This window comes from Thamnophis elegans, chromosome 10 (genome assembly GCF_009769535.1).
Source record: "Thamnophis elegans isolate rThaEle1 chromosome 10, rThaEle1.pri, whole genome shotgun sequence".
Taxonomy (NCBI): Eukaryota; Metazoa; Chordata; class Lepidosauria; order Squamata; family Colubridae; genus Thamnophis; species Thamnophis elegans.
In genome coordinates this window covers 23520117-23543236 of record NC_045550.1, presented here as the reverse complement: position 1 = coordinate 23543236, position 23120 = coordinate 23520117, and the positions used below count along the sequence as shown (strand labels likewise).

At 44.0% G+C, this 23120-nt stretch overlaps 1 protein-coding gene across 2 annotated transcripts in view; it reads right to left on the bottom strand.

Moving 5' to 3' along the window:
• Nucleotides 1-23120, bottom strand: part of LZTS2 (leucine zipper tumor suppressor 2) — a 71307-nt gene that overhangs the window by 22643 nt on the left and 25544 nt on the right. The window contains exon 2 of one of the 2 annotated variants that reach the window (XM_032225930.1): nucleotides 11585-11653. The gene's annotated coding sequence lies outside the window, so the exon portion shown is untranslated. Of the gene's footprint in view, nucleotides 1-7017; nucleotides 7199-11584; nucleotides 11654-23120 lie in introns of those variants that run through there. The other variant, XM_032225931.1, reaches the window with a different exon arrangement.

Genomic DNA, 23120 nt, shown 5'->3' with positions numbered 1-23120 from the left:
AATTTGTTATTATCTCCTGTACAATACAGCCATCATTTTGTGTTTTTAAGCACCAAAGATACAACACATTTTTCCACACTAAATTTATTAAGCATTAACCATCTCAATTCAAAGATACTGGCACTGTCACAGTAAGATGCTCTGTGAAGAAGAATAAAGCAGAGGTTACACAAAGGGTGCACACAATGGGATAAAATGGCATGGAGAAGCTAAAAAAAAACCACATTAAATCTCAGACTAAAAACAAGCTGCAGGAATGGAATAAATCCCTTGAAAAGCAGTTCCTCATCAGGACAGGTTTTGTAATAGCTGCAGATATGCAGAGCTAATGAATTATGAGTCAGTGAATGCTGGCTAGATGTGAAACAGCAGCCCACCCAGAAAAGCACCTACTGCATACCAATCAGGGACATAATTCAAAAGGGACATAATTAAGTTAACCTGGCAGGGAATCTCCACATGTATTTGAGATAAGGTAATGAAAACAATAATTCTCCTCCTTTCATTGAATGGTCCGTGTTTATGCATATGTAGCAGTGGAGGATGGGATTTTAAGTCCTGCCATGATTTGCAATAGCATAGGAAAACAACTTCTGCTTCCAGGCAGATGATTTCACAAGACTCTGCCCCTTTTAATTCATTCCATTCTGCCCCAGTGATGTCTAATCCAAAGTGAACAGGGATGATTTTATCTGCAAAAATATGTCACAGAGAATGCAGAAAATCAGGAGCCCAGTAGCCTCTTTTCTACCATTGAAATGTATAAAATTTCTTAGTCAGAAAAGATGCTACCAGATGCCTTCTGATTTTTTGCTACCATAATCTAAGAAGTTCTTCTACAATGGCTTGCAGGAGTCTTCCGTTTTAAACAAAGTTGTTTATGAGATTCTGTAAATACCCAGTGAAGAAGAGTAAGCCCAAACATGTTTGATCATATTAGTGTCTTTTCAGTAACTTCATATCCCACAGCTCTTCAGTAAATCAGGGAGCACACTCGGATTAATGCTCAGAAAAAGGCTACTTGGAACTGTGTTCTCACTTTTTTCACATTCCAGGACTCAACAAGGCCACATCTCTGGGGAAAACCCCAAGCACCAGTTGAAAAGGATAAATTAGATGCCTGGTGGAGATTATTCTTATTGCTCCTCCACCAAACTGATAGGGGACATGATTGAGATGTATAAAATTACTCATGGTGCAGACAGAGTGGACAAGAAGAAGTTGTTTTCCCCTTCCAAGAATACTAGAACCAGAGGTCATTCTGAAATTGAATTCTGGCAGACTTCAGCACAGACAAAAGGCAATACTGTTTTACATAATGCGTAATTAAACTCTGAAATTCACTACCACAATATGTGATGTTGGCTACTAGCTTGGTTGGCTTCCAAAAAAAGTTTGGACCAATTAACAGTAATCATGGGGATGGCTATTAGCCTTGATGGCCATGCAACTCCTCTGAAGGCCATGTCCCGATAGATCAGAAGGCCTTTTGTGAAAGTGTTGGAACAAACTACTGGGTCAGGGGCACTTGATCCAGCAACACACTGTTTCTGCTCTTGCGTACCACCAGCCTTGTGATGAATTCAGGGCCATTCAGGCAGCAGAGTAGAAAGTATTTGCACAGTTGCTAATTTGTATGTGCAGCCCAATTTCTAATGCAAGCATACACAATAAATCATGTGAGGAGCAGAACACCAGCTCATAGTTAAAGTGTCACACAAGGTCATCACCGTACCCCCAACTCTCAAAATTTGAATTTGCATGGCTTAAAGCTAAAAATAAGAAAAGCAAATCGGGGACAGTCCCATTCCTGCCAGCCACATTTCGGTGATGCATGCCAAGCCTGCAAATTCATCTTTTTGGGTAAATACAATATGCAAATATTTTCAAGAGAAAGAAATACATTTTGTACTTTTTGAATAAACATTCCAAAGCCATCTTAACAGCTTAACTTATGAGCTGGGCATTATTATCAACCTCCCCAAATTTGTTTGCCTATATATATTTGTTAAAATAAAGAGGATACTGTATATACTCGAGTATAAGCCTAGTTTTTCAGCCCACTTTTTGGGCTGAAAAAAGCCGCCTCGGCTTATACTCGAGTCAGTGAAAAATTTGCCCGAAATGGAGGAGAAAAAGGGGCGGGGCCATGCCGCTGGGTGACACTCGTGAATGGCCCAGTGCCCCTGTGAGTTTCCCCTCCCTCTGTGTCAGTTTGCCGCGCAGCGCGCACCGCACCATCCCCCCTCCTCACGTTCTAATGTAATGCAGGGCTGTCTTACGATTCCCCTTCCTCCCCCTCCTGCCGCTCTGCAACGATGTCCCACCTCCTCCTTGTTATGGCAAGCAGCCACATAGCGATGTCCCACCTCCTCTGGTACAGTGATCCAATGATAGGAATCACTGTGCCGTGTGTCATAGGAGGCGGGACATCGCTCCCGCGGCTGCACGGGACATCATCATCACAGCGGGACATCAGCATCATGAGGTGAGTGAAGTATTTCATTGAATACACCGCTAGTTTACTGTTTTTCTTTCAAATAAATATTCAAAAACATTATTGGTATCTATTTTTATTTTTGAAATTTACCGGTAGCTGCTGCATTTCCCACCCTAGGCTTATACTCGAGTCAATAACTTTTCCAGTTTTTTGTGGTAAAATTAGGTGCCTCGGCTTATATTCGGGTCGGCCTATACTCGAGTATATACGGTATATTAACCATTAAAATGAGGACCTATTATCCTGCAGAATAATTAGATATATCTGATACTGCTTTGGATAAAGTGTGACGGCGATTTTTAAAAATTTGTTAGCAACAACAACAGCTTAAGCCATCCCTGCTCAGCACTATATAGTACACGTTTACATAATATTTAATCTGACAACCCAAAAAACTATACAGAGCTATAATCCTTACCAGCCATAACAAGAGTAAGAAAATTAGCATTTACATAAAAGTTTAGACTGCTTTAAATGCTGCACACTTATTATTTCTGGAATGGTGATGCACACAAGGAACTTGAGCAAGTAATGGCATGCCTGAAACTGTTATGGGGATCTGTGCACAGGAAGCATTTGAACTGAGGACTTTTCCAAGTCAACAAGATAGACATATTTTACTATATATTCTTGAACAAACCTCTGAATAACTAAGGAAACCCAAATCTTTATACGCAAGCAAACAAGTCACCTATAGTATCAGATCAGCAATTATATTTTAACTGGCCCATATTTAGAAATTTAAGAGACAACGAAGTGTAGCAGTAATAAAGGTATTCCACAAAGATAAGGGAGACCCCAGTTCAAGTCCATCCTTAGTCACGGACATTCACTGGTTGATTTAGGGCTAGTCACACTCATCCCAATTTGCTTCACAGGGTTGTTGTTGTGGAGAACATTTGAGGAGGAAATGCTATATGTATAGTTTATGTTTATGTTTGTTTGTTTATGTTTATTAACATTTGTAGGCCGCCCTTTTCCCTGAGGGGACTCAGGGCGGCTCACATAAAATCAGGGAAGGGAAGTACAAACAGTGACATAGACACATATAATAAAAGTAATAAGCAACATACATTCATCATTCGGGAGGAGCAACTATCCTTGTCCCCAGGCCTGACGGGCTAGCCAGTTCTTAAGGGCTGTGCGGAAGGCCTGGACGGTGGTGAGGGTACGAATCTCCACGGGGAGTTCGTTCCAAAGGGTCGGGGCTACTACTGAGAAGTGTATGAACTATAGTGTATGAACTCCTGTACAAGGGCTAGCATATAAATGTAAAAACAAAAAAATTAAAAGTTTCCTTGGCATTGGAGCTACAGAGTTGCAAAGACACCTGCAACATATAAAAAGGTCATGATCCCAGAGAACAAATGAAAATCTGCCACCTATCTGTGTCTTATAGGGATCTAGCAGTCCACAGCAGAAAGCAGAGATCGCCACATTAAAAAAATATATGCTCCACTGGAAAATCAAGGAGAGGAATCTTCCTAGTTACCACTTGTAGTTTTAGGACCTACATATTTCTTACAATACAATACAATACAATAGCAGAGTTGGAAGGGACTTTGGAGGTCTTCTAGTCCAACCCCCTGCCTAGGCAGGAAACCCTATACTGTTTCAGACAAATGGATATCCAACATCTTCTTAAAGACTTCCAGTGTTGGGGCATTCACAACTTCTGGAGGCAAGCTGTTCCACTGATTTAATTGTTCTAACTGTCAGGAAATTTCTCCTCAGTTCTAAGTTGCTTCTCTCCTTTCAATCCACATCATCCCCAGAAATCCAGTCTGGCTGTTACACATCAGTAACAGCCAGACTGGATCAGTAATCACCCAACCCCAGAGCACTTTTGTCATCGTGTTTTGAAATCAAATATACCACCTACATGGCAAATAAAGGCTTAACAAAACCATCCAAAGAGCTTCATACTTCTGCTCCGAAGCATCGGCCTTCAACTCTGTGCTACTGGGTGAACAAGACACTGCAGGGAAGAGAAGGAGGGGTTATACCCACCCTTCCCCCACCAGTTTCAGTTCAAAGCACAGAGAGCAGGGAGGCATCTGCTGAAGCCATCATGCTCATCCAGCCGAAAGCTGGGAAACAAAGAATATGATCAGAGCAGGCAGCCCCTTAGTGAACTTCCACAATCCTCTCAGCTATGCTGGATGAGTCTTCCCAAGAAGAGTCTGCTTTATTCTTTGCATGCACGGATGAACCAATCATCAACGATTCCCTACATGCATGCTACCCTGGAGCACTGCACAGATTTCATGGCTCTTCAGTACTTTTACCACCGTCTTCAACTGGCCAGCACATAGACTGGGAGAAGAGTACTAATAGCACAGCTTTTCCCGTTAACGCCAATCCCTATGGGACCAATTGTGCCTGTGCCAAAATGTCTTAGCAGCTTATTTGGAAAATGAAGCAGGGATTCACAAACATATTCCAAAAAGAAAGAAGTTGGCCATAGCAGCAGAACTTCACCAAGTAATTCTAAGCTTCAGGCAGGTCTTCAAACAGCATTAAACTCTCACATAAAAACAATCGACCAACCAATTGTATGAGATACAATGCCTGCTTACTGAGATGTTTCCAATCCAAGGGCTCCTTGCATTAACAACTGAAAGGGATGAACAGATACTGCATTTTCTTGGAAAAGACATTTTTTTTTTACCATCACCCCCAAAGTGGTGGGAAAATTTCCATCATATGGAGGCAAGGCCACCTTGTGATAAAGGGAGCCTTGCACAGTAAAATCCATTGTCTAGAAGCTGTTTGTTCTCACTCCTTCTAATTATTTCTCTGAGGGTACAGAAGGGCCCCTTGTTACTTCTCATCTACTGAGCAGGGAACAACAGACTATCACAATGTGTGTTTCTAGACAAGATGAAGATATTTCTGCTCACTTATGTTGTTTACAAGATACAAGCCATTATCTGTCAGTGTAACTTATTTAAGTTGTCACATAGATAAAATGTGGAGGTGAACCCATGTGCATATCATGAGGTTGTTTTTTTTAATGGAAAGATAAGATATCCCACATTCTGACAAATACCTTTCTGCCAAGCTAAACATATAAAGACTGAGACAATCAATGCTGCACACAAATGTTCCAAAATAAATAATATAAATACATTAAATAACCCCAATTGCCTTCAGCCACAGCCTTTACTAAAGGTTTCCATTCCAGCCTTTTTAAAGGACTCCCAGTTCAGTTCATTAGAATCGCTGACTTCACTTCAGACAGTCTAACCCCAGTATCACTTTTGCACAGAAAACTTTCTCATTAACCCCTCCCGTGTGTGTTTATCTTTTGCCAAAAGCAGCATGCACCATTTATCCATCCTGCATTTCTCGTTCTCAAGTATTTTGCACAATCACATACTGTAGTCCAGGGGTCTCCAACCTTGGCAACTTTAAGCCTGGAGGACTTCAACTCCCAGAATTCCTCAGCCAGCTTTGCTTTGCTGGCTGAGCTTTGCTGGCTGGGGAATTCTGGGAGTTGAAGTCTGCCAGGCTTAAAGTTGCCAAGGTTGGAGACCCCTGGTGTACTCTAACAAATCTGCTTGGGGAGTTTATTCCACAGAATCCTGGTATCAAGAGACCCCCGGACGAGTCACTCTGGCTATTAATACCACTCCAAAGGCCCTGCAAGCCCTCCCAATGCTCTTTCAGGTACTCAAAAGAGCCAGAGACTGGCTCTGACTGGCATCTAGCCCATCTCAGCCCACCTTAGTTCACAAAAGCCGAGGGCAGGGGACTGGAGAGATGCTAGGAGAGTTTCCTGCCACAGCCTGTTAGCAATCATTAATTGTTGCTGCTGATACACATTCTGAGCAACAACGAGGTGGGGGTTAGCGTGGGCCATGTTTCCCTAAGTGAAGTTAAGGAGAGAGGCGGAGTAGGCCCCTTTCGAGAGGCTGTTTGGCAAAACGTTGCTGGAGACCAGCAGAGGGGAGCGCGGCACCTTCTCCCACACCACAAGCCAGATGGGAAAGCACTTCCTCCGCCTTTTTACGGCAAGGTAGTAGAGGAAGCCGAAGGCAAAGCACCCGAAGACAAAGCTAAGTATCCCTCTCTTTCTTTTTTCCACCGGGAAGCCTGGTCTTCGATGGCGACGGGAGTTTCAGACCCGAGCAACCTTCGCACTCGTCACCCCGGGGCCAGAAGAGAGCAAAAAACACGCAGAAATCTCAGCGGGGCAAGGCAGTGAACTGGACGAACCGGGATGGGAGACGAACCGGGGGATGCAAAACCGACTCGGAACAGCCACCCAGGAGAGGCTGCAAACGCAAGAAGCGCCCCAACAATCTCCAAACGCACCCTGGGCAAGTCTTGGCACCCGGATCGCCCCAACTATTTAAAAGGGGGGAAGGGGAGAAAGTCGGCGCGGGCTCTGCTTCTACTGAGCCTAAAACACACTTCCCCCTCCGCTTCCATAAAGCGGATCGCCCCCTGACCGACCCTTTCCTTTCCCCCTACTGCCCCCCCGTCCCGCCCCCGGGCTCCCAGCCCCACACCTCGCGGGGCCGCCTCCATGGTGCCGCTCCGCCGCTCCGAACACAGTTCCAGCCGGATCAGTCCCGCGGCTTCTCGACAAGTTTGAAGAGGCTCCTCCCCTCGTCCGCCCGGGACTCCTGGTGCCTGGATTTCCCCTCCCCTGCGCTGGTCCGGCCCCGCTTTCCTTCGCCTCCTCTTCCTTCCCCTCCCCCTCCCCCCCCCCCCCCCGCAAGCAGGCATCCAAATCTTACGGCGCAGCAAGCCAAGCGCAAGGTCGGGCGCGCTTTGTATCCAGACCTCATGAACGGGCGGCCTACTGAAAATGTACTATCTTGGGATCTCCCCTTGAGATTTAATAATATCCAGCATCCTGGCAGATAATATATATAGGCCCTGCACCGAAGCCCTCGACCACTATTCCCTCTAATTTCACCAGCTCTTGCTTTGATACCGATTATCTGATTAAGTCCAACAGGTTCCTGGTGTCATGCTAAGATCTGCCACCGCTATATCTTTGTCACTATTTTTTAATATTTCTGTCTGGCAAGAATATCCATGCCCAAGTCAGACTACACCTTCAGCAAGCCTTGGCAAAGGCAGCTTCGAGTTTGTGTTCAGAGAAATATGCATCCACACCCTCTCTTCTGTGCAATTACTAATCAATTTAAGGGATCATCATCATCATCACCACCACCATAGCAACAGGTTTGAGAGTTACAATAGATCCAGATAAAAAAGTTGGGCATAGTTCTGAAAGTATTGAAATAGTTTTAATTATAGAACTTCTGTTAAATTCTCCCTCACAATCTGTGCTCTTCTCTGACTAACATTAAATAATAATTCTGATGCTTTTGGGACCTGTTCGATGGGGATGATGAAGGCTATTCTCTGCATTTTTGATATAAGGTATAAATGAGTGTTATATTCTGGTGTATTTCATGGATTACAGCCCCCCCCCCACTTCCTATTGTACAACACAATAAACAGGTTTGGGCTGATAATGCCACACAAAAGATTCACATTCTTTATTCTGTGTGATTTTTCTCATGAAAGAAGAATAAGCGCCACTCTCAAATATTACTTTGCTAATTAGGATCCCTTGCATAAAATTTATTCTTGAACTTAGTCCAGATTTATTATTCTTTATTAGATGTATCACCCTTATAACCAACTGGAACTTTATCTGCCTTCCCACATATCACCAATTTTAAAAAGTTTAATTGACATGCAATAAAACAAAGTAAAAAAAATCTATTTTCTTTGATCTTTTTATGGCTTAATTTCAGAACACAGACCTGATCATGATGCTGAAAGTGTACACCTAGTAAGAGTTCATTTTATGAATCCAAGCCCTCCACATCATAATTATATTAGGTCTACTTCTCTTGCCATTAAAAAGCAGTTAGAAATCAACACCTTTATCTTACATCTATTTCACACTGTATACTATCTTTTCCAAATCATTTGCAGTAATTTAAAATCAAGTAATTAGTTATGACTTAATTTTTTCATTAAATATATTTATTCTTTTTTATTGTTGCTGTTTTCCTGCCTTCAAGTCAGAGTTGATTCCTGACAAGTGCCTGGACTAATCCCTGCAATTTTCTTTGGAGGATATTTTGAAGTGGTTTGCCATTGCCAAGGCCTTTCTAGGGCTGAGAGACAGTGACTGGCCCAAAGCCATCTAACTGGCTTTGTGTCTTAGGTGTGACTAGAACTCAGGATGTCTTGGTTTGCAAGTTGGTATCTTAATTATAATACACAACTGCCTTTCTTATTCTGCCTTTCGGTCCAGTGAAGATTCTTACAAAATGATTTACAGGAAGAAAATGCATATAATATTAACATAATACATAAAGACTGACAAAATGCAATGAACAAGTGACATTGGACAAAATCCAAGAGGGTATTAATTTAATCTGACACCAGAGTTCTGGAAAAATCAGAACATTTTAAACCAGGAGAAATCATTCCATGTTGTTAAAAGCAGAGGAAATGCACTACCCCCAGAAAAAAAATTTAATTTCTCTTGCATGCTGAAAAATACTTTATCTAGAGTAAAATTTCATCTGATTATCTTTTTACATATACCGGTAATAATGGTGGACAACCTTTTGTAGCAGGAAATTGAATTAGTGCTGCTGTGAGCACTACAATGATGAAACTGGAGGGGATTATGCTATTTCCCCTCCCCTCTCCCATTGCGGGGTGGTGTGTGTGTGTTTGTGTGTAAAAAGTAAATAAGTACATTTAACCTATTGAAAACTTGGAGGAGCTATTTTACTGCTGCTTTGATAAAAAAGACAGGAAATTGTCTCACTTTTATTCAGCAGTTTTCTGCTGAATTTTAAGCTACAAATAATGAGTTACAGTAACTCAGTAAAAAACTTGCAATAAAATATATTGTAAAATGCTAGCTGTCTAGTCTACATTCTGCAAAAAACTTGAATTTTGTCACAATCTTTAGTCTAACATGAGAAAGCATATGTTTATAGCTTCCTTCCAGTTTAATGATCTGTAAAGGAAAGCTCCAATATATCTGTGAAACATTCCCCAGGAACAACATCCTACTAATTTCAATTATGTGAAGCAGTTTGTGTTTATAGACATTTACAAAGCATATATTAACATCCTCCATGGGACTACTAAGCATGCCCATTAAACATGCATAGAACACGAGATATAAGCGGAAAGTTGGTTCAATCAACATATACAGCTTGCTATCTCTCTCATAGTCTCAGGTCTCCATAAATAAAATGGAAGTGCCAGCATCTGTCTTCACTAGACTTTTACAGGAATGAATGAGTTTTAAGACCCCAAATGGTAAAACATATTTTTAAAAACTTCCTATGTGTGTGCCTTATTTTGGTTCGATAAATGTTTAAAAAGCTCACTGATTTTAAGAAGACCCCAAATTTTCTCCTCTTGCTTCAGTGTTGCTTCAAGAAAAATCATTCATGGGTGTGCATAGTTTATCCTTAAAAATTAAAAATGGAAGGGAGGGAAAAGGAGGAAGAAAGCAGGAGGAGAAAGTTTTCAATATTTTTTATTATCACAAGAAACTCAGAAGAACTTGGGGTTAAAAGAAAACATCTCCAGCTCACTCAGTTCAGGACGCCATCTTACATCTGATCATTCCATTTCATTCCATCTAAGTCATTGCCCTGTCCTGTCCTATCCAGCCACAAGCTCTCCCCAGCTTTTATACCTTTCTCTACCAGAGGCAGTTTGTTCCAGTTGTGCCAGGCTTTTAGCAGGCTGGTTAGGATGACTGCTCATTGCTGTCTGATCTCATGTACACAATTGCAATGACAGCACTTGTTGTCGCAAAACAGAGACCCATATGCAAGAAGCTACTTGCTCTTGTACTGATATTTGCAGGCTATCCTCTCTGCAGATGTGAATGTCCCATTCCTCAAGTTTTGCTGAATCCTTCTGTATGCTGTACATCTCTTTTCCAATTACCTTCACTACAAAGAATCTGCTTTTAAATTCCCTGACAGCTTTTTCCCTTTTAACCACAAGAGGGCAGCATTAAATTGGATATTTTCATAGGTATGTGTGTTTGATTTTATACACACTGCCTAGTCAAATAATATTCATATGTACATCTCTAATATTTTAGAAATGACAAAAGATGGCAGGAATCTTGTGGATAAAGCATTTTTCCCATTGGGGCATACATACAAGGAGAAATAGAACTCTGAATGTACAGTATAAATGTTTTAAGTGCAACACAGACAAGACTGGCTAATCTCAAAAAATAAGCAGGATTGGATCTGGTTAATACTTATGTGGGAAACTAAAAGGAAAAAAAAACTGGGGCTATAACCTAGACTGAGTTGTTAAAAACCAACCTGGAAAAAGGCAATGAAAAAACACTCACACTGTTGCTAAGAAAACAGATCCAGATATTCTTTGGACATCAAGTTCAACACGAAGTTATTATTAAGCCCTTGACGGTATGAGCTGAATACATAATTTTTAGTCAATGTTTACTGATGATACATTTTTATTTAACCTTCCCCAATTTAAACAACTGCACAAATTAGTTTTTTCTTGTTTATGATCTAAATCCTTGTCACATGACTTAGCTCGCTTCACATGAATGAAAATGGTTCCTTCTGTCCTTTCTGATATCTATTTAAATGTCTGGCAACTGTCAACACTTCCTTTATTCCATTCCCTTGAGCTAAAATAACCATTTCCTCTTTCTGTATGTGATTGATCCTCCATATCTTTTGTCGTCTTGGAACTTGTTTCTAAACCCTTTATAGTTTTTCAATATATTTTTTTCATTGCAAGAAGTTGAAGCATTTATGAGCTTGGAATTCTTTGGTACCAAACTAAGATGTAGTAGTTCCTTGTTGACTGTACATAAAGAACTGTATCCAACATGGTTTTAATTAATTTGCAAAACTCTGACTCCCACGCTTCCCCAACTTTACGACCTTTGGATGTGCTGTATTACAGTTGCCATAATTTCCTGGCAGCAACACTGACTAGGCTGATTAGAATTCAGAGAGTTGCCACCCAAAGCATTTGCCAGGGGGAGCATCATTCTGATATGGTTGCTTTAGGCTTTACCTCTGTTCATCCACTACAGGCAGGTGAGAAGAGTCCACTGGCCTTCAATGATGTGAAAAGGGGAGCCTCCTGCAAAAATAAATAAATAAATAAAAGAGAAAGAGTAAAACACCGTTAAAATATTCTTTAGAAGTTTAACGTTCTGGTTTTGCATACAATACACAGTTTGTGATAGAAGGTTACAGTATATTATAATACTATTTTCTAAAACAGTAGAACAAGCAGATGTCAAGAGATTTATCAACAGCAAAATATTTAAGAAGTGTTTTTTCAAATAATTTTGCCACTTTGCTGACTTCCAAAAATGTTGGATTATAGCTTCCAACATTCCCAATCCAAGTAGTAATTACATGTGACAATTTTTAATTGTTCCGAGCTTACTAAAAATCAACTTCATCAAATGGAAATGATGGTAAAAAAGGGAGGAACAAAACCTCTTTAATTCTGTTTTTGTCTTGGTTTCATCACCTACTTTTTGGAATGCAGCTCTATCCCTTACCGACTTGTCATTTGAAGGCATTATTAATTTTTGTGCCTCTGTGGTAAAATATAAAAAAAAACCCAAATGATTTCATGAAAACAATATACCTGGTTCAAATCAGAATTCCCTCTTTACTCATCAATATTTGCTGAAAGCATGAGGAAAAGGCAGGTCTTTTACAGCGCTCTAAGTTGCTTGATTGCAAGAATGAAAAGACACTGAAAGAATTTTAATTCAATTGGCATGAACTGGGACTGAGTTTGCATCCTGTGACATTGTATTAATCTCTGCCTCCTCTTAGAAAGCAGGCACGCGTCCCTCTCTCTCTTGCTTAAACCTGGAATCTGGGAATGAAGCAAGGAAACAAATCAGGCAGGTTTTTTTTCTAGATGTAATAATTCACGGTGCTGGTGATTAATGTTAAAGGCCTGCATGGCATAAGATCAGGTTAACTGAGTGAAAACCTTTCCCCAAGAACATCTGCCTGTCCCACACTTTCTCACAGGGAGGCCATGCTCCAGGTTCCTTTTTTTAAATCTTGTCATCTTTTGGGCCTTAGGATGCCTGTCTTCTCTGTGGTTCTCCCTGCTCTCTGGAATTATCTTTCCCCACCCCCATATAACAAAGTTACTTAGTAACTTTGTTTATAATGGACTGTGAAAATAACCTTGAGAAACAGAAGGACAGGCTCCTCTTGTTCCTCAAGATGATTCTCACAGGCATCGGAGTCAGTTATGTGGGAGTCCCCCTTGTGGTTGTTCTACTGTGTGCTTGGTCGCCATTTTACATTTTGTATATTATATATAGTTTATTTGTTGCTAGATGACTTGGGGTTTTGTTTCTGTTTTTTCTTTTGGATTTATTGCGTGTTAACCATCCCAAGTCATATTCTCTGACTTGGAAAGCATTATAAACCATGAAATGAAATAAATACTGAGAAAGTTTAGCTGGATACCACAATAGTTGCAAGTGAACGCTGAAACGCATGGGCAGGCAATGAAAGGACTCTGAGTTAATGGGGGATTCACGTTTGCTAGAGCTGCCTAAGCGGAGACTGAAAGTCACTGGAAGATCAACAACTCTTAGCGTTTTCAATGTTTCTGAGTTCCCTGGAGCTGTTGCCCATCATCTGCTCAAGAAAGATACAGAAAGGTAAGATATGTCCACACCTCAGCCTTTTGATGGCTAATGGCTGCAATAAAGTTCAAATCAAAACCTGTAGCTCCTCTAAGAAAGAAAGCCTGCCTGCCCATCCTGCTTCTGACTTTGCCATTTCCGTCAACTTTTGATGTTTGCTATTTATAAATAAGCCCAGCCCACCAACCCCTTCTGTGTCTGGAGCAGCAATGTGATTGGCCCAGCAGGGTGCCTGGAAATTCACTGAACAATCTTGCTCCATGATAGACATTTGTGGGTGGGTGGCGGAATGGGGGGGGGAGAAAGTAAGTGAGAAACAAGGGCGAGGCCATTCTTGAAAAGCAGAAACACCCTTTCAATGAATGTAAGTGGAATTCAAGAGGCAAGTGTCTCCAAATTGTGCTTAATATCTCACATACCTAGGAGGCAAAATGAATTGACAAGTTTCAGCCGGGTCAATTTCATTGGACTGGTAAGAGCATCAAATATAAAATACTTTATACTCTAAAAAAGTCATTGGAATTATGAAGACTCCCCAAACACTTTAGCATTTCTTAATTCAGATTTTTCAATTCTATTAGGAAAAAATACCATCTCTTCCTCTTCTTATTTCATTTCGGTATGTACAATTTTGTTTACATATTTTTGGTAGTAAACGATAGAATAATCTGAAAGGCTAAGCCTTGTCTTTTAGCTTATGTGGGTGTCTGTGTGTGTTCTTTCTTAGCCTGAGGACCAGTTTTATTTCCACAACACACATTTTTACCCCTTAAAACAGGAGTTTCCAACTTGGCAACTTTAAGACTTATGGACTTCAACTCCCAGAATTCCTCTACCAGCATAGTATAGCTGGCTGAGGAATTCTCAGAGTTTGAGTCCACAAGTTTTAAAAAGTCTTAAAGTTGCCAAGTTTGCAGATCCCTGCCTTAAAACATTCACGCATCTCAAAAAGCAATCAGATCTGAACATTTTGGCCCAGCCACTTTGGGGGCTCTGAGCTCTGAGGGAAGCAAACAAGCCGAGGAGCAGCCTGAGCATCTGTCTAACATCTACCCTGCGAGCTATAACATTTTAAAAGATTTTAAAGGAGCAAGTCACAAAAAAAACACTTTTGGACACATACCAAGCAGACAAACTTTTTATTAGCTTGCAGACCAGCGCAACAAAGTGATCTAATAGTTTTGGAGCATTTTGAGTTTTTGAAGTCACCTTTCTTAAATATTTAAAACACCACATTTATTGGAGCTTAGGCCTCATCTAATGCAGGTCTAGACTGATCTTAAATAAAAAATACTTTAGCTGACCACAAAAGAGTTCCTTATTATTTATAAATAGTGGATTCTGCTTTCAATCAGCCCTATCACATGCTCACGTAATCTGAAATTTCAAATTTCTACAGCCCCAAATTTATGACATCCAAATAACTGCTTAGTTTGCCAAAAGAGGAAATACTTTGAGCTGAAGTACTGCTGTCAGCTCATACGTGTTTCTGCCTATTTCTAACAAACGTTCAACCTCAAGTCCACTTTTGAAAGTCCGCCTTAGAAGAATTTCTCCCCCTCACATTTTAATTAAACTTAAAATATGGCCGCATGCTGTCCAACTTCCCTAACTCTTGCACCAACATACAAAATTTCGTATTTGTAAATTCAGCCTTTCTCAATCCACAGCTGATAGTGGAAAACATTTTACAACATCTGAGTTGTATTAATATTTTTATTGTTCCAGTTCTAATGAATTACTATATACTTCCACAATACTATTTTTCTCCTTAACATCCCATAATAACCCTCCTTTCGTCAAGATGGGGAAACCAAAATGTATCCATACTTTAAGTTGGTATGGTATCTATAACTGGAATTTTTGGTAACTTCCAGGGTCAGCAGTCTCCAAATTTCCAAATTATTTCCTTGCATTCATTTCCCTTTTTTTCTTTCAATTTTTAACTAAATGAGACTGCCCCTCCCCAAAAACAAAAATAAAAGAAGACAGAAAATTCAAAGCTTCAATACCCTAAAAACTGACATAAAATAATGTAACTGGTAGTTTTAAGACAGAGACAGCAGGTCATTTAAGCACTAGTCCCCCAACCCTTCAGTCAGGAACCAAACAAGATAATGTGTCTACTCTCAAATTGGCATGTAGATAAAATACAAAGTATTGATGGCATCTTATGTTTCTGAGAAGAAATATGATACAAATGCATCAATAACCATTATAGATATAACAAATAAATAGTAAAATAATCCAAACATTTTAACTGAACAACTTTCCTCTGGACTTTGTTTCTGAGCAAATTTTAGCAAAGTGAGTTCTACAGAAAAGTTGTGACTTTGAACAGGTCACTCATGCACTGATTACTTTGTACTTTGGCTCCATGATGCATTCAATTACAGCCCTTCCTTGAAGGTTATATAAACCTAAAATAACTCAGAATGGGAGAGGTCAGCTGGTGCTTTCCCGGCCTCTCTGTCTAGCTAAATAGTCTAAATCATTTCATAAAGCTATTTATATATAGCCAATGGCCAATGGTCAAGATAGTTTATAATAGACATAATGTACATGCAGACCATCCTCAAATAGACAGTCAAAACCAAATAAAGTGAGTCTTATCCGAAGACAAATCCTACCCACTATCTACCCAATGCCTGACAGAACAGGATAGTCTTCACAGCCATTAAGAAAGAACGTTGGTCTTACCTGAATGTGTCTTTTAAGAGGAAGGGAGGGAGTGGTCACACGTGGGTATTCTCAAAGCCTGATTGGTCCAAAGACTGAGAGCAAAGACTTAAATACTGGTGCCTTCCAATCCTGGCCCAGTTTCCTCGAAGTCGAACGGTACAACTGAAACAACAAAACACAACAACAACAAACCCCCCGGGACCTCCCAGGACCTCCCCTTGGCCCCAACGGAACCCTCCCTGGGACTACAGCTTGGGTATGTCCCACGTATGACCACTCCCACCCTTCCTCTTAAAAGATATGTTCAGGTAAGACCAACATTCTTTTTCCAGAGGAAAGGAGGGAGTGGTCACATGTGGGACATACCCAAGCTATAGTCCCAGGGAGGGAAAACAAGAACCACTAAGGCCCAAGGGAAGCATTAGCCGCCACCCTCTGCAAGAACCTCTGACCAAACGACGTGTCCGCAGACGCGAAGGCATCCAGATGATAATGTCAGATGAAAGGCGTCGGAGAAGCCCAAGTGGCCGCACGACAAAGGCTAGAGGCTCTGCGGCTGGGCGCCTGGGCGGAGAGGCACCTGTTGTCCTTGGTGTCGGAACACATCTCCGGGCTCTCCAACGTCTAGGTGGATTGGCTGAGTCGGGTGACTCAAACGGGACCCTTGTGGCCCACGCTGCCATGGTCGCAGCACTCCTAGTAGAATGGGCCGTGATGCCCAACGGGGCCGGACGACAAGCCACCCCGTAGGCCTCCGTAATGGCCTGATGCAGCCACCAGTCAATGGTGGCCGAGGACACCCTAGAACCCAGCGTCCCCGGCTGGAACGAAACAAACAAGGCTTCCGACCTACGGATCCCTTTGGTCCGCCGGAGGTAAATCCGCAGAGCACGGCGCACGTCCAACCGATGCCATAGCCTCTCCCTATCATTGGACGGGTCTGGGCAAAAGTCGGGTAGGATGATCTCCTGAGCCCTATGGAAGGGAGAGTTGACTTTCGGGATGAAGGTAGGATCTAGGCAAAGCACCACCCTGTCCTGGTGAAAATGGCAAAGGTCATCCCTGGACGACAGAGTGCCCAGTTCCAAAATACGCCGGGTGGAAGTAACCGCCACCAGGAAAGCCACCTTCAGCGACAAGAACCACAGATGAACAGACCAGAGAGGTTCGAACGGGGCTCCCGTCAAAGCCCTGAGAACCAGGGGAAGATCCCACGTGGGGAACCTGTGGACGGGGGGGGGAGGCCTGAGATTAGCCGCCCCCTTCAGAAAACGCTTGATCAGGGGTACATGGGAGAGGGAAGAGGACCCCACCCCACCCCAGGACCAAAGACAAAGCTGCCACCTGGTGGCGCAACGTATTCTGTGAAAGCCTGCCGTCAAGACCCTTCTGGAGGAAGTCCAAAACGTTAGGAATAGTGGCCGTGCCCTCCGCAGACCTGGACTGGAAACGGGTGAAAAACCAAGGAAGTTGGGAGTTCACAGGTGAGGCAAACAGATCCACCAGAGGAGTCCCGAACCTCTGACAGATCCTCCGAAACAACGACAGGTGAAGCTGCCACTCGCCACTGTCCAGAGTCACCCGACTCAGCCAATCTGCCTGGACGTTGGAGAGCCTGGAGATGTGTTCTGACACCAAGGACAACAGGTGCCTCTCCGCCCAGGCGCCCAGCCGCAGAGCCTCTAGCCAGAGAGCCCGCGAATGGGTCCTCCCTTGACGATTGATGTGGGCCTTAGTGGCCACATTGTCCGTCAGGAGGAGCACATGACGCCCCTCCACCGAGGACTGAAAGTGACGCAGAGCCAGGCGGGCCGCCTTCAGCTCCAGCCAATTTATATTGTGGCGGAGATCGGAGGCCATCCACCTGCCCTGCGCCATCCGAGAACCCACCAGGACCCCCCACCTGAACAGACTCGCGTCTGTGGTGATGGCCACCCTGTCCGGCTCCCAGAAGCAGCAACCCTGCTGAATGGCCGGGGAAAGCTTCCACACCAGAGAGACCCGGACCCCCGCCGGGAGACGGAGAGTCCAAAGAGAATTGCTCAACCGCCCCCTCTGAAAGGGGATGAGCTCCCACTGGAGAGGCCGAAGGTGAAGCCTGGCCCATGGGACAATCCCGATGCAAGAGACCATCTTGTCCAATAACTGTGACAGGGAGAGGATCGAAGCTAACCGCCTTCCGCGAACGCCTTCTGCCGGTTGCTGGAGGCTGCTCTGACATTCCTGGGACAGATGCACCACCCCCGAAATGGAGTCTATGACCGTCCCCAGGTATAGAATGTGCGTGGAGGGGGAAAGGTGGCTTTTGGCAAAGTTCAACGAAAAGCCCAGGCTCTGAAGGCTCCAAATGGTGAGCCGAAGGTCCGAGATGGCCTGATGAAGAGATCCCGCCTGAACCAAGACATCGTCCAAATAACATTGGAGCTGCACTGGGATGGAACGCAGATGAGCTGCCAGGGCCGCCAGGACCTTCGTGAAAGTCCGGGGAGCCGAAGCCAGCCCGAAAGGAAGAGCCCTGTACTGGTAGTGGCGGGTCCCATGCGAGAACCTCAGGAACCTGCGGTGAGCAGGCAGAATAAGTATGTGAAGATAGGCCTCTGTGAGGTCCATGGAGGTCAGGAAGTCCCCTTTCCTTATGCCCTGAAGGATAGATTTGAGGGAGGACATTTTGAAATACCTGTACACTAGGAAATGGTTCAGGCGCTTGAGGTCTAGAATTGCCCTCCAGCCCCCATGCTCTTTGGAACCACGAACAGGTTGGAGTAGTGGCCCAGGCCCCGTTCCTCTAGAGGAACTGCTTCCACTGCCCAAATGTTGAGAAGGTGGGCAATCGCCTGATCCATCAGGCGGCGGCGCTCCAGGCTCCGAGACGGAGGGAACGACCTGAAGAGGTTCGGAGGAGTGGAGAGAAATTCTAACTTGAGACCATGACGAACCGTGGCTCGGACCCAAGCATCCGATGTGATCTCGTCCCAGTGATCCGCATAGAGGATCGAGTCACTTCCCTGCGGTAAGGACGGCCGCCTCCTCCATGAAAAGGCTGCCTGGACTGGTTCTGGAAATGATTCCTGTCCTGAAAGGATGACCTGGAAAACTGCCTATCAGAGCGGAAAGAAGAAAAATGCTGGTTATAGTCGTAATCCGCAGCCCTATACCTTTGCCTACGGTAAGGGTGAGACTTAGTCTCGGGCTTCTTAGTGTTAGAAGGAAGAACCTTCTTCTTGTCCTTATCCTTTACTAGAATGGGGACGAGGGCCTCCCCGAAAAGATTGGGTCCCTTGAAAGGGGCGGCCGCCAAGTCCCACTTAGCCTTGTTATCCATCTGTCAGTGACGCAGCCAAATGAGCCTGCGAGAGGTGACAGAAGTGGCCAAGGCACTGGACGCAAACTTGACCATGTCCAGGGTCACATCAGCAGAGAACTGGCAGGCGCCATGATCTTGAAGAGATCCTGGTGGAGCCGCTCGTCCTGGATGGGATTGCGCTCCTGGAGCTTCTTAAGCCATATGACAGTGGTGCGATTAAAGTAGGAGACCGAGGCCGCGGACTTGACAGCCCATGCAGTGACATTAAAATTATTCCACAAGGTAAGCTCCGCGCGCTTATCCTCCGGCTTCAATTTATCCGCCGCATCGCCTGAAACTACCAGAGAGGAGGAAACCAGGGCGGCCACCGGGATGTCAATGGCCAGCAGCTGAATGGCCTGAGCAAAGGTTTGCTCCACGTTATAGTGCCGGCGGTCATTACTCCCAGGAGCCGAGGAATTGGAGGGGTGAGCCCACTGGTTGGTCAAGACCTCCAGAAACAGGGGAGGAGCCGGAATCTCCTCCTTGTTTGTGGCCGAAAACATGGCCATGTCTGGATCCCTAGGAGTGGACACCGAAGGATTTCCCCATCCCTACCTTGGTGGTCTGCCATGCCTTGTCCAATAGGGTTTTGAACATGGCTGGAACAAAGAGGCCCGCATAAGAGGGCTCATCTGGAAGACCCGCATTCTCATCATCCGAGAAGCCCATGTCCTGGAGGTTCTCCCCCCCTCCAAGAACGGAGCTTCACTAACCATGGAAGGAGAGGAAGCACGACACTGGGCCCTGCCTAGCCCCCCATGCCTGGAAGAAAGGGAGCCCTTGTTCTGCTGGGCAATGCCCCGTGAAATGGCTGCAGAAATAAGCCTTTTAAGACCTTCAGGGAGGTTATCCAAATCCTCTACATCACCAAAGGCAGAGCTAGGCCCCTGAGGAGCCAATATGCGTGAGGGACAAGGCCCCCTAGACGTACCCTCCAAAGGATCCCTCGAAGGGGAAGGAGAGGGGGACCTTCTCCTCCTGGAATAGGAATGAGGCCTATCTGGAGAGACCAAGGGAGAAGAAGGGCTAAATCCCCTAGGAGAAGAGCATGCTGAAAGAGGCCCCAGAGGAGACCTGGGTCTATCCCGGGATAAGGGCCCAGTGGACCTGGCCTGACGCTCAGCCCTTGCAAAAGTTTTCTCAATCGCCCTGTGCCTCCTGGCTTCCTCCCTAGTGGAGGACCTAGAAGGGCGTTGAACAGCCAAAGAACCTGGGGGGGACTTCCTGCTCCACCCCCTGCCCCAGGCCTTCTCCATCCCTGATAAGGCCCACCTCCTGGCCCTGGGGAATCTCAGCCCTTTCGTCCATGACTACTCACGTGTCCGATGCTGGAACGAGGGCTTCAAGACTCTATAGGCCCCACCGGGACCAAGGCCTTCCGTACACTGCGAAAATTGAGGCCTGAGCAGCCGCAGATCAAAGCACGCTCCTCACGTACGTGGCGGCAACCAAACTGGCCACCGGACACTTCCGTACCAGCCTAGCAGCCAAATCAAGCCTCCAGCGGCTCAGCCAGGCTCTCAGGCACCCGCGCCGCTTCCAGAGAGATCAGGGGAGGCCCCGCGGCACTCAGGCTCGCACCCCCTCCCCCAGAGGCCACTCGCAGCCAGGGATCAATGCAGAGAAGCACGAAAGCTGATCCAATGTTCGCCGGCTCCGCAAACGGCTTGCAGTCGCTTCATGGTGCCGCTGCTGCTTTCCGAGTCTTTTACAGCAAACGCAGCTACCGTTGCATCTGCTGATAAAGGAGCTGGCACCCCCGCACCCCCGGGGATAGGGCTGAGGCTCCAGGCCTGCAGGGGAGAGGCAGAATGCCCCACCGGGGCCTCTCCAACTGCCCGAGGCAGAGAACTGTCCCTTGGGGCCGCAGCTGCACAATTTAGAATTTAGAAAGACTTTTAAAGTTCCCAATAAAGCCAAATAGAAAGCCAAATCGCAATAAAAACAAAGCCTACCTATGGAATATTCTCAAACAGTACTTGGACCAAGAAAGACTGAGAGAAAACTGGGCCAGGGTTGGAAGGCACCAGTATTTAAGTCTTTGCTCTCAGTCTTTGGACCAATCAGGCTTTGAGAATACCCACATGTGACCACTCCCTCCCTTCCTCTGGAAAAGGATGGGGGGTTTACAAGCCTTAGGCATGCTGCTGTTCACCCATTCACTTCATGTGGGGTATGCTTGAACATCCCCTCTTGGGAAGATTGGAAAAGGTCAAACCGAATGAGGAGAGATAGACTTGAAAGAACCCATGAGCTGAGCTGAGCAATGTGGCCCTTTAAAGGTCAACAGCAGCACTTTTAATCATGCTTAGAAACTAAGTGGCAATCAATGCAGCAAATGGACCACTGATGCTCTACAGGTAGTCCCCACTGAACAACGAGGATCAGGACCAGCAACTTCATTGCTAAGCGACAAGGGCCTTCATCTGCCGCTCCAAAAGAAGGCAGGGAGAAAAAACAAGTTATAGACCTGCTCATTCATTTAAGAGAAAAGTTACCATAACCAAAGCCAAATTCAGTATTAACTACCGGTACATAAATTACCAAGAAGCAACATCTCTGTCTTGCTAGATTTTAATCATAATTAATCTATAATTATGGATTTCTATAAAGGCATTATTATGTTTGCAGTGTTATTTTTAATGTATTGATTAGAAAAGATAATAAAAATAAAACTACAAACATAATCTCCAACACAGAATTTGTCTTTTATACAGCAGCCATGTGCTTATTCTTTTATGTAATTAATGTTACCTTTAATGTTGATTTTTATCACATTATCCCAGAACAAACATTAAATTAACCAGCCTTCTAACTTCCTAGAGCGCCTCATGATCCCCTAAAAATATTGATGTTACAATAGCTATATTTTTTTTAAAAAATTGTGCACCAAACTCAGCAGTAATGCCGGCAGCAACCAACCACTGGTTATCAGACAAAAATGTTTTTCTAAGTATATCATTTGAAGGATATTTTGGATTGTTCTTTTGCTGAAGTAACCAACCCATTTTCAGTTTGAACTTCTTTCCTAACTGTGGGATATTAGCCTTGACGACCAAGGAAACTCTGCCAGAACTGCTCCAATAGCTGGTCAGTTCTGATCATTACGAACCAATGGATCACTGCAAACAGTAGTTGAAAAGTTTAGCTGACACTGGAGCAGTTGTCCACAGGTGCATAGTGTAGCAATGTTTATATAATAGTGAAATGCATGGTAGAGGTGTGAAAAATACATATTTTCTCATCACAGCAGTTCTGATCTCATATACAAAAAGAAAATCTTGATTAGTCTGAAACATTTTGGAGCATATGACCTGTAAAACAAAAATTGAACTGTTCAACCACAACTACACAAGATACATTTGGAGAAAACAGGATGAAGCATTTGAAGAAAAGGGTTGCCAACTATTAAGCACGGGGGTGGTTCTATTATGCTTTAAGGTTGTGTGGCAGCCAGTGGCACAGGAAATTTTGTGTGGGTGGAAAAAAGAAAGGGTTCAACTAAACATCAAGATAACATAGAAGCTAATGTCCCAGTCACTAAATAAATGGAAGCTGCAGAAAAGCTATTTAATCAGCAGAGGAAAAAAAGAAAGAAGGAAGGAAGGAAGGAAGGAAGGAAGGAAGGAAGGAAGGAAGGAAGGAAGGACCTACTAAATGACCATTATATGTGTGGTAAAAAGGGGCACCTAGTCATGCCTTGTCATTTTGAGGCCAGTGACAATAGTTGTGGATGCTTCATCAAAGATGTCAAAGATGCAGTGCATACAAACAGCTATAAGAATATTTCTACAAGTTAGAATAGTTCTGCAAGAAAGAGTAAGGAAAATATTCCAAAATCAAGACTAGAAGGACTCTTAGGGTATAGGAAATGCTTGAAAGCTGTTACT